The sequence below is a fragment of the Budorcas taxicolor genome, chromosome 11 (genome assembly GCF_023091745.1).
Source record: "Budorcas taxicolor isolate Tak-1 chromosome 11, Takin1.1, whole genome shotgun sequence".
NCBI lineage: Eukaryota > Metazoa > Chordata > Mammalia > Artiodactyla > Bovidae > Budorcas > Budorcas taxicolor.
The window spans coordinates 139640497-139657111 of NC_068920.1; positions in this window are offsets into that span (position 1 = coordinate 139640497).

A 16615-nucleotide genomic window follows, 5' to 3' on the forward strand; every position below is an offset into this window, starting at 1 on the left:
CTGATGAAACATAAATACAAAGAGATAATGAAATTTTATGAAAACAAAGCTGAATGCTTTGTAAAAGCTAAATGAAGGTGAATCAATAGAAACTTATTGTCAGATAAAGTCTCAAAACAAATGTCAAATACTTAAAAATAAATATTACAAAAATCTAAAAGTTGTCCATATTCAGTCTTTGCAAGTGGCTTTAAACTTTCACTCCATTCTAGAGACACAAAAGCTGGAAATCATAGACTACCCTATTTATGTGAATATTAGAAGATAGAATTCTAAGTGAGCTCATACTCAGAAAAATAGTGAAGACAAACCCTTAGCTTTATATCAGAAGTTGGGAAATTAATGACTATGTTAAATGTTTTTACTTCAAATAATAATGTTGCAGTGCATATTATTCATTTTTACAATTTCCTTCTTTAATTGACTTTTCATGTGACCCACCAAGTTCAAATAAGAAGGCTTCTGTTGTATAAAATAGAGCTATCACTGACATATAAGAAAAATTTCAGTTTGGAGGAACTGGTTATGAATGTATCTGTATCATATTTTCCCAAAGCCTTCTAATCTAAATTTGGGAATATTTTTTATTTTTTAATGTCCCAATATATTTATTTGATATATTTGGTCCTAAATATTTTTTGTAGCCTCAGTCCTGGGTGTTTATTGGTAGGACTGATTTTGAAGCTGAAACTACAATACTTTGGCCACCTGATGCGAAGAGTTGACTCATTTGAAAAGACCCTGATGCTGGGAAAGATTGAGGGCAGGAGATGACAGAGGATGAGATGATTGGATGGCATCACCGACTCAATAGACATGGGTTTGGGTGGACTCCAGGAGTTGGTGATGGACAGGGAGGCCTGGCATGCTGCGGTTCATGGGATCGCAAAGAGTCGGACATGACTGAGCAATTGAATACGTATTTTCATCATCAACTGTTTGCTGCTCTCTCTCATTTAAAGCTCCTACAGATTGCATTAAACCAATAAATTCTTGAACACTTTTAATAGAATTATTTTTCACTATGTCATTGTATCTTCAGAAGTTGCCATGTCACACATGATGCATCACAGCTTGATTTGTCTTAAGTTGCAGGTCTCAAAATCTGTTTTCAAGCTTCCCTTGTAAATTCTAACTTAAGAAAATACTTGTATTTTTGTTTTTCTTCCTGTTTTTGTTTTTTGTATAGCCCATAGATTGAATAGTTATCCAGTCATTAGCAGAAAGACTAAATCCTAATGCCATCTTTTTTGCTACTAAGGGAGCAGTAATGAGTGAGTAAATAGAAGTTTCAGTTGTAAATATATTCAAAACACTTTTATCTGTGCAGACCTACACACAGTGTTGCCATTTTAGGTATATCTAGGAGAAGGCAATGGCACCCCACTCCAGTACTTTTGCCTGGAAAATCCCGTGGACGGAGGAGCCTGGTGGGCTGCAGTCCATGGGGTTGCGAAGAGTCAGACACGACTGAGCGACTTCCCTTTCACTTTTCCCTTTCATGCATTGGAAAAGGAAATGGCAACCCACTCCAGTGTTCTTGCCTGGAGAATCCCAGGGACGGCGGAGCTGGTGGGCTGCCGTCTATGGGGTTGCACAGAGTCGGACACGACTGAAGCGACTTAGCAGCAGCAGCAGCAGCAGGAGTTGTATACATGCTTTGAGGAAATGTTCAACAGGGATATATGTGTATACACACACACACACACACATATATATATACACACACACACACAATCATTATTAGTTCAGTGAAAAAAGCCAAGTGAGTTTCTGCCATCAACCCATGAAAGCACAGGAAATGGCTTTGTGTAGTAGGTGTTCGAGTCTAAGCATTCTGTTGACAGAAACAGGTTCTACCCAGGGATTTTGTGTTAATGTAATCAAACACTTCAGAGCTGCAGCCTAGCAAGCTCAAGTCCACCCACCTCAGAGTTTATCTTTAGCTCATCTGGAAGAGTTTATTTTAAACATGGAACATTGTTTGCTGCTGTTGAAATGAAAGTGAGAGAGTTACAAGCTTTCTTCCACTGCCATCTGGCAGATTTACTGATGGATCGGGTTCTTTAATCCATGTAGCCCCGTGTGTGGGAGCTATTGTCTCCGTGCTGATCACTGCAGCTGGCTTGGCTGAACTTTGAAAAGCTCACACAAAGCTATCACGAGCCATCCTATAGATAAATGAAGCTGAGGGTGTTGCAAAAGTCACTGTGTATTTTCCATTTTTCTCTGAGCACACGTTTTTTGCTCTATAATTTCCTGTGAACTGGAAAAGAAGATAACTATATTTTGAAAAAATAATGGAAGCTATAAAAAAGCAAATATACTTAAATTAGAAAATTATGGCCAAGTAGAAAGGAAAGGAACAGCAGAGTTGGGATCTGTATCTCATTATATTGAAGGGAATGATTGAAGGCAGAAGGAGAAGAGGGCAACAGAGGATGAGATGGTTGGATGGCATCACTAATTCAACGGACATGAACTTGGGCAAACTCCGGGAGATAGTGAGGGACACGGAAGCCTGGCATGCCGCAGTCCATGGGGTCACAAAGACTTGGACATGACTTGGCAACTGAACAACAACAACATCTCATTAAAGTAAATGTTGTAAAAAATCAAATGAGAGTATTCTTTCCAATGAGAATTTCTCTACTTTTCCTCTTTATGTGTGCTATGGGGACATTCAATGATACACACGTTACATAGTTAATCATTAGTTATAGCCTCCATTGGAATGAAACTATATAGGATCTCACATAGGACATCATACTAAGTATAACTTGCAACTAACTCCTAACATCTATTTCTGCTTTATTGACTATGCCAAAGCCTTTGACTGTGTGGATCAAAACAAACAGTGGAAAATTCTGAAAGAAATGGGCATACCAGACCACCTGACCTTCCTCTTGAGAAACCTGAATGCAGGTCAGGAAGCAACAGTTAGAACTGGACATGGAACAACAGACTGGTTCCAAATAGGAAAAGGAGTACATCAAGGCTGTATATTGTCACCCTGCTTATTTAACTTGTATACAGAGTACATCATGAGAAACACTGGCCTGGAGGAAGCACAAGCTGGAATCAAGATTGCCAGGAGAAATCTCAATAACCTCAGATATGCAGATGACACCACCCTTATAGCAGAAAGTGAAGAAGAACTAAAGAGCCTCTTGATGAAAGTGAAAGAGGAGAATGAAAACGTTGGCTTAAAGCTCAACATTCAGGAAATGAAGATCATGGCATCCGGTCCCATCACTTCATGGGAAATAGATGGGGAAACAGTGGAAACAGTGTCAAACTTTATTTTGGGGGGCTCCAAAATCACTGCAGATGGTGATTGCAGCCATGAAATTAAAAGACGCTTACTCCTTGGAAGGAAAGTTATGACCAACCTAGACAGCATATTAAAAAGCAGAGACATTATTTTGCCAACAAAGGTCCATGTAGTCAAGGCTATGGTTTTTCATTGGTCATGTATGGATGGGACTATAAAGAAAGCTGAGTGCCAAAGAATTGATGCTTTTGAACTGTGGTGTTGGAGAAGACTCTTGAGAGTCCCTTGGACTGCAAGGAAATCCAACCAGTCCATCCTAAAGGAGATCAGCAGTGGGTGTTCATTGAAAGGACTGACGTTGAGGCTGAAACTCCGATACTTGGCCACCTGATGCAAAGAGCTGACTCATTGGAAAAGACCCTGAGGCTTGGAAAGATTGGGGGCAGGAGGAGAAGGGGACGACAGAGGATGAGGTGGTTGGATGGCATCAACTTGATGGACATGGGTTTGGGTGGACTCCAGGAGTTGGTGATGGACAGGGAGGCCTGGCGTGCTGCGGTTCATGGGGTCGCAAAGAGTCAGGCACGACTGAGCAACTGAACTGAACTGAACTCCAGTGGATGACTTCAATCTTACCCACAAATGCATATACACGCATCAAGTGATCACCTGCAAGCAGTAGGTTATGTGAAAGATAGGTTAACTCCAATATAACATATTAAATTCATAGAAACATAAGATGAATAGAACCAAAAATATTCTGGATGTGGCCAATTGCAATTCAGTTTACTTTGCCACCCACATCTGGAGCATGCTTCTTAGCTTGCATAGATTGGAGAGTTGTAACACTGGAAGCAAAAAACCATACATTGTCTATGTTCTGGATGAAAATCTGTTTCCAGCAAGAAGATACCCCTAGAGTGACATTTTGAAGAGATAATTTAAAAGAAATATTTCTTCCTGGTGTTTTTGGCTATTTTCTGCTGGCAAGAAAGGCTGTGGGTACAGAGTAATTTCTTTATGTCTAGTTTGGTAGGGGGTTTTGGTTGTTTTTCTAAATTTTATTTTATTCTTTGATAGCAAGAGGCAATTGGGAGAGACTTAATAATTCTGTCCATTCACTTCTTAATGGTTATTGAGAGGGGACTGCAGTTGTGATGGGCTCCTGATCCCAGATTCTTGATCCCAACTATTAGCTGTGGTGCTGCCAGTTGTGACTCAGTATTTCCATGGGCACCCTCCAGAATCCCCCTTGCAGGTCAGTTCTGTTGTGTTTCTGGAGTCATTCCTGGGACTATAACCTATCCCACTTTTCCAGCCCTTCCCATTATTCTCTAGGCACCTACTGTACTATAATCTATCTCTTCCTCCTTAAAATATCTGGGATAGATTTTGTTTTCTATAGAGAAAACAGACCACTGGAGTTACTGACTAGAGGGAAGAAACATAAATTTGTAAATAAAAATCACGTTGCAAAGGAGCAAGTGAAAACACGAAGAAATTTAATATTACAGCTTGAAAGAGAGGGGGCTGATGATGAGAGGCAGCCAACATGGCAAATCTTTGGGAATATCAGTATACAATGTTTGGGTCTTAGCTTAGCAGCTTCAGATATTTGAATTTGTCCAAATATCCATTGATAACAAAAAACCCACAAAAGGAGAGGGAAGTCTCTTTCCTTTGGGTAGCATTTTATACTCAAATAAAGAAATTCACTTGGGGAATGAAATCAGAATCTTGATTTGTTATTATAGAACCAGAAGAGAGGAAGTTAATTCTGAGGTGGCATGTTTGATGACATTAGCAGTGATACCTGCATAAGTAGGGGAGGGGAGTTGATGCTCTGGATGGATCTGGATCTTAAGGTGGACCTTGTAATCCTGCATTCTGTTGTGGCTGACTATGCTGCCTTCTGAGTGATTCTTTTTTTCTTCTTCTTTGAAATATCTGTTTATCATCTAAATATTGTTAGTCTGGCTCAGGAGACATTTTGCCTCTAGTATACCTCACAGAGAGGTAGAAAAGGGGCCAAGTGAATTAACCATGCTCAAAGACACAGGGGTGGAGGAATATATTATTCATAGTTGGAAAGACTGGCAGTTAAGAAAATATCTGAGAATCATTTCTAATATGAGATTTCTGGTGAGTGAATTAATTTATCACAGCTGTTTTCCATTTAAGAAAAAATGTAATAAATACCAGGCTTCCTTTAGCAGGCAATTTGATTAAGATTGTAGAAAGACTTGTAATGGATAATCCTACATAAGTGTTTGGGGTAGTGTGAACAGATTGAAAAGACATTCATAACTGAAACTTGGGCTACCCTAGAACTAAATATTTCTATTTATCTGTTGCAAATCAAATCAGAGAAGTAAAGGTGAGAGAAGATTTGAAGTCTAGATGTCAGTTTTCAAGAAGCAGAAAGTAGGGACATGTTTGAACATTCTTATTTCCTGTTAACATCTGGTACAGAGCTATAATATATGTATTGTTCACAAGATATGAGGATGATTATTTAATTCATTAATTAATGACCTAAAACTAAGCGGTCTACTACCCTGCTGATAGCCAGGGTAGATGGAGCTGACTTAACTGGTTTGGAAGATGGTGTCTTTGTTTTCCTTAGAGAGTGACTTCAACCTTCACAAGGAAAAGAAGGCCTTTCTGAGTTGCGAAAGTAATGCTGGATTTTCCTACATAACCTTATGCAAAACTCATGACAAGCATGAAAACTCTAGTAAGTGTGTCACCTTTATGACAACTGTAGTCAGTAGTAATTTGAAATTAATAGGAGGGGAGCTAGACTGTCAACAAAGAAGGCTCATAGGCTAAAAAGAATCGCCACAAATTCCCCTGAAGCTTCTATAGTTTACCGCTTCTATCTAGTACTGCTGTCCAGTCTTTTTCTGCAGAGTCCTGTGTATTCTAGTAAGTAGCCTGCCTTCAGTTGATTAGATATGATTTTCCAAAGCCAACACAATTAATTTTGCCATAACCAGTAGGTATTTACTCTGCCCTGTAACTAATTTTCAAATAAGTGCATCTGTATTTAAAAAAAAAAAAAAAAGTGCTTCCGTGATGGCTCAGCAGTAAAGAATCTGCCTGCCAAGCAGGAGACATGGGTTTGATTCCTGGGTTGGGAAGATCCCCTGGAGAAGGAAATGACAAGCTACTCCGGTATTCTTGCCTGGGAAATCCCATGGACAGAGGAGCCTGGTGGGCTACAGTCAATGGGACTGAAAAGAGTCAGATATGACTAAACAAAAACAAACAAAAAAAAATTAAAGAGCCTATTTTCTTTTTAAAATAATGTCACATTTTTGCAAATCCCTAAGATTTGCATCATCAATTCATAGGAAAATTAAGAGACAGTTCTTTTCTAGAATAATAAAAACTGCTATTTATATGAGATATTTTACATATATTATCCTCGATCCTTGTAACAACACTGGAAGGTATTTCTATTCCTAAGCCTAGTGACTTGCCTGAAGCCTGATGGGTTCAGAATTTGAACCAAAACTTTTCAGATTTTAGAGCCTCCTTCCACTATTCCAGTGGACACTTCTTTTAGTGAACTAAAATAAAGTACACATTTAAACTTAAAATTGTTCTCTAAAATAAAAATGTGGATATTTAATTCTCATATTTATAACCATTATTATTCACAATTTTTCCATTTAGTGCCTTGGTTTTCTAGAGTAGATAATTTTTTAAATAAGATTTTTTCTGCCTGTTAGGTCAAGAATGTGTTGAAAAAATTTTCATTGACTACTATATTTAGTTTCCCTGTCAACACCAGTTAATTGAAAAGGTTTCTGCATAATATCCTCAAGTGTAAATTATTTATTGAGATGGTTAAATAACCCAGTGTCCAATCCAGAGTGTTGGTTTTCTGCCAGAGGGAAATATATCATCTTTCATGGGTTTGGAGAAATTGCACAAACAATGACGATGTCTGACTTAAATCATAATACAGTGATCAAAAGAACCATATTACTGTACTTTATGTAAATGCATCCATTTCTTTTGAAATACAACAGTTTTCACTCTCCAACATCTGTTGAGAATTCAGAGAGATTATTCATATCGTATTTGTAAAAAGCCACTAATTAAAGATTCCCAATACTTAGGATAGTTTTTCCAGTATGTAACCATTAATACAACAATATTATTTTCTGTAAAATTTTCTAAATAAAATAACAAGTGATGGAGAAAAGATCTTTTGTGTGCTTCTTTTTCCAAATAAAAGCAAATATTGGCTCCCAGAAACAGCAGGCTAAGCTATTTGGACCAATTCTTATTTAATGACATCTAATAATCCTGATGAAAATAGGAAAAAAAATAAATTTTCTTAAAAGCATCAAAATGCTGACAAGTTAGTGGAAATTCTTGATCAAAATTGTGCAGACTTAGGACTTCTTTGATGGTCCAGTGGTTGAGACTTCGCCTTCCAATGCAGGAGGCATAGGTTCAATCCCTGGTCAGATCAGGGAGCGAAGATCCCACCTGCCTCATGGCCAAAAGAACAAAACACAAATTAAAAGCAATACTGTAAAAAAATTCAATAAAGACTATCAGTGATCCACATCATCAAACCTGAAGGTAAGAATCTTATAAGTTAAGCAGGAAGGCAAAATTACTTTGACACAAAGAACATTTGTCTCCCTGGAAGAAATAATGAGTGTGAAGGTTTTTTGACTACCTAGAAACCAAGAACCTGAAGATGGATAGATGTGAAACCCTGAACAAAATCTGGGATTGATGGTCATACACACAAATTCACAATAATCTGAGATTATGATCTACTACACACTCAAAGTAAGGGTGAGCGAGAGTTTATCTTATATTATACTTCCAACTGTCTGATGGAACAGGGGAGTTGTCTTAACACTGAGAAGAAGGAACATATCAAACAAGAGAAAACCTACCCTTCAAGGCTTTAAACAAATGCCTGGTCCCCATGAATAAGTTAAAACTGATTTCACCAGGACAATACAAAAAAAAGCTCAAACCATTGGTTTGGTCTAAAGTTGTTATGCATTCATCCTAAGTTGCTGGTAAGTTGCTTCAGTAGTGTCCGACTCTGTGCAACCCCATAGACGGCAGCCCACCAGGCTCCCCCATCCCTGGGATTCTCCAGGCAAGAACACTGGAGTGGGTTGCCATTTCCTTCTCCAATGCATGAAAGTGAAAAGTGAAAGTGAAGTCGCTCAGTTGTGTCTAACACTTAGCGACCTCATGGACTTAGGGACTAGTAAATACAACATACACACACACACACACACAATGCCTTAGATGACCAGCAAGAAAATAGAACTTCAAATCCTCTTTAGAAGAAAGTACCTTCATGAAAGGGCTTGGACAACCTCCGTAAATAATTTTTGTAAGGACAATGATTAGCACTAAGCTTGTTAGTGCAGATACCATGAACTGGAGTCAGCAGCACCGACCCCAAGTTATGGAAATAGATATGGGAATTATCAGACTTCGATGGTAAAAACCACTATACTTCCTGCCTATTAAAGAAATAAAGATGGGTTTGAAAATTTCAGCAGGAAACACAAAAATATAGAAGCAATATTTTCTAGATTGATATGGAACTTTGCCTTCTGGAAATGAAAGTTACTATGTGAAAAGTGGAAGTGTTAGTCTGTCAGTTGTGTCCAACTCTGTGACTCCATGGACTGTAACACAACAGGTTCCTCTATCCATGGAATTTTTCAGGCAAGAATACTGGAGTGGGTAGTTATTCCCTTCTCCAGAGGATCTTCCAGACTCATGGATCAAACCCGTCTCCTCAACTGCAGGCAGCTTCTTTACCGTCTGAGCCACCAGGGATGTTATAACTGAAATTAAAAGCTCCGAGTGTAAATCTGGCTGCAGATTGAACCTGACAGACTAGAGAAATAATGTCAGTAACTAAACATAATTGGGGAACTCCTATGCTTAGAAATCAAGAAATATACTTCTAGGTTAATGATAGATCAAATAAGAAATCAAAATAGAAATTTTAAAATATTGTTAGAAAATGATAATAAAATAATATCCTTGAATGAACATGTTAGAAATAGAGAATAACTGGAAATCAATCAGCTACACATTCACTTCAGAAGTTAAAAAGAGTACAGGAAACATTAATTCAAAGAAAGTTAAAAAATTTAAACAAACAAGGAATCTATAACAGCAAATTTTAATGAAATAGAAAGCACACATATAATAGAAAGGATCAATGATATTAACTATTTGAGAAGATTTATAAAACTGGCCTGCTTGTAGAAAAGACATAAAATAAACAAATAAACAGTATCAGTCACTTGGTTTAAGCTCATTACCTATGTTCAGCTATAAAGTAAAAAAGAAAAGAAAAAGAAACTATTTTAAACAAACAACATACTAAAAATATTATTTCTAAGATTGCACCAAACCAGTAAGGTCCATTTAAGGATTATGTGGTAGTTGATAATTAGCTGAGACCAGCCTTTTCTTATTATACATCTATAAATTAATAATGCTTGTTCAATTTAAATATGTCTTTCACATACATCTAAGAAGCATATTTTATATGAACACAGGACAACAGGCAGGCAGGCAGGCAGGGGAATGTCTCAGGCTTCCATGGTTCATCATCCTTCAAAGCCCCTAAGCATCTAGGCCTTTCTCTCAGCAGATTGCCATGGATCTCTGTGAACCTGATCTACTAAATCAGGGGTCCCAACCTCTGGGCCTCAGACAGTACCTCCTGTCAGATCAGGGGCAGCATTAGATTAGAAACAAAGTGCACAATAAATGTAATGCCCTTGAAACATCCTGAAACCATCCCCCTGCCCCTGGTCTGAGGAAAAACTGTCTTCCATGAAACTGGTCCCTGGTGCCCAAAAGGTTGGGGATCACTGCACTAAATCTGAAGTCAGCTCTACCTCCTTCCCAGTTATTTTTATCTTTTTAAAGCTCTCATAGACCCAGGTAGATGATCATCTACTGGTAAAACTTCACAAACTATACATTAAACTAGAAAGGTGGGTGGCCTCTCGTCAATCCCACCTTTCTGCCCTTGAATCCCAGTTACCAGGGGGGCGGCGGGGGGCAGGGGGTGGATTTTGGAAGCATAGGTTTCCAGCCTCTTCTAAATCATGGGAAACCTTTTTCAACAGATCACCAACATCTTAAAGGGTTTCCAGAACCGCATGATACCCCCGGAATTAAATAAATTACACGTGCGGTTATAAGAAAGTTAAGTACTTCTGTATCCACATCATTAGTCATCGAAATTCTTGTCGGGAGTAACAGCCCAGCCCCACAGGTCAGCCACTTTACGTTTCCTTAGCACTTCCACTGTTTTTTAAACACCCGCTTCTTGATTTATGACTGTACCGTGGCCTCAGCCTGGACCTAATAAGGCAGCACGTACCACCCCCCGATCCGAGTGACACACGCATTCCCTTGCACCAATTTAAGTCATCCCATATGTGGGCTCTCGCCTTTTCTTCTGCTCTCTGGAAGTTCATGAAAGCAGGTGACCGGTGTTGCAAGCCAAGGACCATCACTTCAGCATGAAGACTTTCAGCAAATGAGTCTTACTTCTCCACTAATTTCAGCCACTCAATATTCTTGAAGGTTTTTTGGCTGCTTCTAATTTTCCTCAAATTGGGCCACTTACTTCTACTGGGAATTCTCCCCCTTGTTTTTACCCTGTGGGCAAAAAATTGTTTCGCACTCCATTCCTGAAGTCACTACCCATATGATGAGCTCCAGATCACAGTCTACAGGAATCCTTTCCCACCCCCACCTCTATTCAAGACTTTCAGACACTACCATGAGTCGTGTCTGGATCTAGGTCAGATACATATTGTGCCTTATACCTGGGACATACTTGGCATCCATAGAAACTCTACTAACTTTTTTTGCATATCTATTATATTCTAGTTGGGATTCCTTGGTGGCTCAGATGGTTAAGAATCTGCCTACAATGCAGGACACCAGGGTTCAATCCCTGGGTCAGGAAGATTCCCTGAAGAAGGGAATGGCAACCCACTCTAGTATTCTTGCCTGGAGAATTACTTGAACAGAAGAGCCTGGTGGGCTACAGTCCATGGGGTCACAAAGAGTTGGACATGACACAGTGACTTTCACTTTCACTTATATTCTGGTTACTGTATTAGGAGCTGGGGATACCCTGATTAATAAGACCATCAAGTTGCTCCCAGTCTAGCAGATGAAGATCATACATGCATACAAATAGCCATAATACTACATGATGAGTCTATGATGAAGAGCTCAAAGGACAACTCGTGGTGATGTGTGGGAAGGCTTCAACCGAGCATGTGGCTTGAGTTGGCCTTGAGTTCCTTGGAGGAGAAGGGAGTGCTATAGGTTCTGCAATGGGAAGAGCACAGGTTAAGGCTCAGTGATGTGATCCTGGTATGGCGGAAGAGTGGAGAGGATAGAACATACAGGACAGATGGATGGATGACATGCCAGCCAAGAAGGGTGTGAAGGGCAGGGTAGCAGTGACCTACTCTTTTAGTGAGATTTCTTCAGAGGTTTTAGAAGATGAATGGCAAGATTAGCCCTGAATTCCTGATAGATTGCAATCGTAAGGCCAGTGTTTCAGTGAATACTTTAACATTAAAGCGGGGACAGTGGTGGCAAGCAAGCCATTTGGGAAGTTGGTTTTCCAGTCCAAGCAAGACCTCATTGAGGGACAGCTACATTGGAAGAATTGACAGCTCTGGGAGATTTATTAAATGTGGGAAGGGAGCAAAAGGAAAACCCTAAGAAATTACAATAATTAATAGTGGATAAATAATTATTGTAATACCCACTTCAATACAGGCATACCCTTGGTACACCGTCTTCCCTGAAATGTGACTGAAGGAACTGCAGTAACCTCTGGTAGACTTAGGTCAGCTCAGGAAGTTCTCCTAGACCCAGCAGAGGAGAAAAACAGACATGGCCATTGTGGACAAGTGAGATGTCTGGCTTGACCTAGGGCAAGACCATGTCTTCCATTCCCTCACTCATTCTATTTTTCCTTCATGATCGGTTCAGTCTAGGCAAGTTAGAGGAGGGAAAACATCCTCAAATGAGATTTTGAAGGATGAGCAGGAGTTTGACAAACAAAAATTGAAGGATGACGTCTCAGACAGAGAACTGCTTCTTTCTGGCTCTTTCATCCATCTGTCCAAACCAGTTCAGCAGTCCACTCCTGAAATCTCATTTGTCTCAGCTGATTCTCAGCCAATCCTTATGAACAAAAGAGCATGAGGCCCACTCCTTCTTGGGGCTGCTCACCCAGACATCCCTGGCCCTTCCTAGCTACCCCTCAGGCAAAACACACTGATCTAATCTTATGGATTGAAACTGCTTAGAGCATATACTCATCTGTGCATCCCCATAGCCAGAGAAGTGGTATTTCTCTATTGGTCAGGCCAGCTTGGTGACAGTACCACCCCTCTGGTAAGTATCAGCAGAACCACATGAAACAGCTTCCACACAGGAAGGGTGAGCTGTACTATTAGAGATACTGGGTTGGCCAAAAAGATAGGTCAGGTTTTTCCATATCATCTTGTAGAGGTCTCCAACCTCTGGGCTGCAGACAGGTGCCTCCTGTCAGATCAGCCGCAGCATTATATTAGAAAGAAAGTGCCCCAAAAGAGTCACGTGCTTGAATCATCCTGAAACCATGCCCCCTGACCCTGGTCCCTGGAAAAATTGTCTTCCATGAAGTTGGTTTCTGGTGCTATAAAGATCGGGGACCACTGATTAACAGAAAACCTGAACTAAATTTTTGGCCAGTGCAATAGAAGAAACAGCAAGGATTTGAAAGCAGCAGCTGCTCTTTGAAGTAGTGGTATTATTCCTATTCAGAGAAAGCCAACTCAAAGAGGTTAAGTGCCTTGCAAGCATCATCATTCATTCGTCAATTCAATCATCACTTCCTGAACTCTTACTGTATGTTAAGCACTGTGCTAGGTCCTTGGAAACAAGTCATGAAGAATACAAGAAAAGACTCCACTCTACTGAAGCTTGAATCCCACTAAGCAAGGACATCAGTGCAGTAACATTAAGAAATCAGTTGCATATTAAGATGGTGATAGGAAAAAAAACAGCATAAGTGGAATCCCCTTCAAGTACCTCATGCTGCACAGGGTTGGAGGGAAATACAAAGGCATGATAATAATGAAAATGGCTGAGATGTTTCAGTGAATTTTAGGTCAGGCATTCTGCTAAAGCTGTGAAGGTCTTAACCTCTGAGGCTTGTATTTCTGTTCTCACTTTACAAATGAAGAAATGGGCACAGAGAGGTTGTGTGGCTCGTCCAAGATCACACACATGCGATCTGTTTCTGTAATGTTCCACAACTTGGCTTCAATGGGCTGCAAGTTGATCTGGGGGTGGAGGAAGGGCCAAGAGAAAACAGAATACAGTTCCAGACCATACTGTATGTTGGACACTGAAAATAATGCGGGAAGTTTTCCAGAGGAAGGCGAGGGCTTTGTGAGTGGGGTTTGTGTCTAAAGCCTTCCTGGAGAAAGTCAGAACTGAGTTGGCTGGAGAGTTGACCTGTTATAAGATGTACACACTGCTGTATTCAAAATGGATAACCAACAAGACCTACTATATAGCACATGGAACTCTACTCAATGTTATGTGCCATTCTGGATGGGAGGGGGTTTTGGAGGGGAATGGATACATGTATATGTATGGCTGAGTTCCTTCACTGATCAACTGAAACTATCTCAACATTGTTAATCAGTTATATCCAGATATAAAATAAAGAGTCTAAAGTTTGAAAAAAAAAATGTGAGCCTTGAGATTATAACTGCAAGGCTGTTCCTTGGGTCTGAACTGTGGTCCAATGGGCTTAAGGGGGATTTATGTGAGACAAGACTCTTTGTCAGCCTTAATATTGCATATTGCAGAAGTTGCTTAACCTTGACAATAAGTAGGACTTACACTCCCAACATTTAAGGAGTCCTTATTAAGTATTATGCTGTGTTCACAGCTCTTTCAGTTCAGTTCAGTTCAGTTCAGTTCAGCCACTCAGTCATGTCTGACTCTTTGCGACCCCATGAATCGCAGCACGCCAGACCTCCCTGTCCATCACCAACTCCCGGAGTTCACTCAGATTCACGTCCATTGAGTCAGTGATGCCATCCAGCCATCTCATCCTCTGTCATCCCCTTCTCCTCCTGCCCCTAATCCCTCCCAGTATCAGAGTCTTTTCCAATGAGTCAACTCTTCACATGAGGTTGTGCCAAAGTACTGGAGTTTCAGCATTAGCATCATTACTTCCAAAGAAATCCCAGGGCTGATCTCCTTCAGAATGGACTGGTTGGATCTCCTTGCAGTCCAAGGGACTCTCAGGAGTCTTCTCCAACACCACAGTTCAAAAGCATCAACACTTCAGCGCTCAGCCTTTTTCACAGTCCCACTCTCACATCCACACATGGCCACTGGAAAAACCATAGCCTTGACTAGATGGACCTTAGTTGGCAAAGTAATGTCTCTGCTTTTGAATATGCTGTCTAGGTTGATCATAACTTTTCTTCCAAGGAGTAAGCGTCTTTTAATTTCACGGCTGCAATCACCATCTGCAGTGATTTTGGAGCCCCCCCAAAATAAAGTCTGACACTGTTTCCACTGTTTCCCCATCTATTTCCCATGAAGTGATGGGACCAGATGCCATGATCTTCGTTTTCTGAATGTTGAGCTTTAAGCCTTTTACTTGTGTTAAATAATGTCATCCTCACAGGTACCACCTGATAAGGCCATTTGTTACATGTTATCTGTTGCTGTGTAACAAATTACCCCAAATCTTCATGCCTTAAAATAATAAGAGTTTATTATCTCAGTGTCTGGGGGTTAAAAATCAAGGCCCAGCTCAGCTGGGTCCTGCAGCTCAAAGTTTCTCACAGGACAGCACCAGTTCTCAGGCATGGGCACATCATGTCATTCAGTTGAGCAGGGCTCAGTGCAGGCTTGCTCAGGGGGTGTTAGTAAGATTCCATCCCTCGGTGACTCCTGGCTGGAAGGCATCCTTAACTCCCTGTCCTCTAGGCCCTTTGACATGCATCTGGCTTCTAAAGAGAGGAAGCAAGAGAGAGTGAGAGAGTCAGCAAAATGGAAGTCACAGCCCTTGAAAACCTAATTTCTCATACCGATGGCCAAAAGGCACATGAAAAGATCCTCAACCTCACTAATTATTAGAGAAATATGGCTCAAAATTACAATGAGGTATCACTGCCCACTGGTCAGATGGACATCATCAAAAAGTCCACACATAATAGATTCTGGAGAGGGTGTAGAGAAAAAGGGACCCTCCCACTTTTTTGGTGGGATTGTAAATTGGTGCAGCCATTGTGGAGAACAGTAAGGAGGTTCCTTAGAAAACTAAAAATGGTGGTACATATAACCTACAATCCCATTCTTGGTCACATATCCAGAGAAAACCACAATTTGAAAAGACACATACACCTCAGTGTTCAGTGCAGCACTCTTTATAATATCCAGGGCATGGGAGCAACCTAAATGTCCATTGACAGATGAATGAATAAGGAAGACGTGGTACAGATATGCAATGGAATCTTACTCAGCCATAAGAAAGACTGAAATAAACCTATCTGCAGCAAAATGGATGGACCTAAGGACTGTCATACTGAATGAAGTAAACCAGAAAAATATATATATCATATGCTACAGCTTATATGTGGAATCTATAAAAATATATAAGTTGTTTCTATAATGATGGCTTATATTCTATTGGATATTGGGAAAAATAGTTATACTCAGCTCTGGATAATGCAAAATTTTTGATTTATATAACATTTCAGTGTGTCGTTTGTTATCAGTCCTTCTAATGCAACTTAGCCATCCTTATTTTTCAGGATATAAATCAGTCAAGAATTTACATCACAGTTTAATTCAATGGAAGTCTAATCTTTAAAACAAAACAAAAAACCCTAATCTCAGAACAGGAAACCTATTACTTTATCATCGTCATTAGAAGTGAGTCACTAGATCCAGCCTTCATTCTTCAGAAGGAATTACACAAGGACATGGATCCCAAGAGACGAAGATCACAGGGGACATCTGAGAGGCCTGTCTAATACTAATGACCCTCATTCCGTATGAGGGGAAAGTGAAGCACAGTGTTTAGAGAACCCCCTTTAAGGTCTCAATTAAGATGATGGAAGGAAGATATGAACCTGGGCAATCTGAAGCCAGGATGCTCGTTGTGCTGGTCAGGATAGTGTCCAGATGTGACAACCTGTGCTTCAGGAAAGACAAACTTCCTTCTTCTTCAGTTATTATCACTGCCAGGGGGCTTGAGCCAAACTC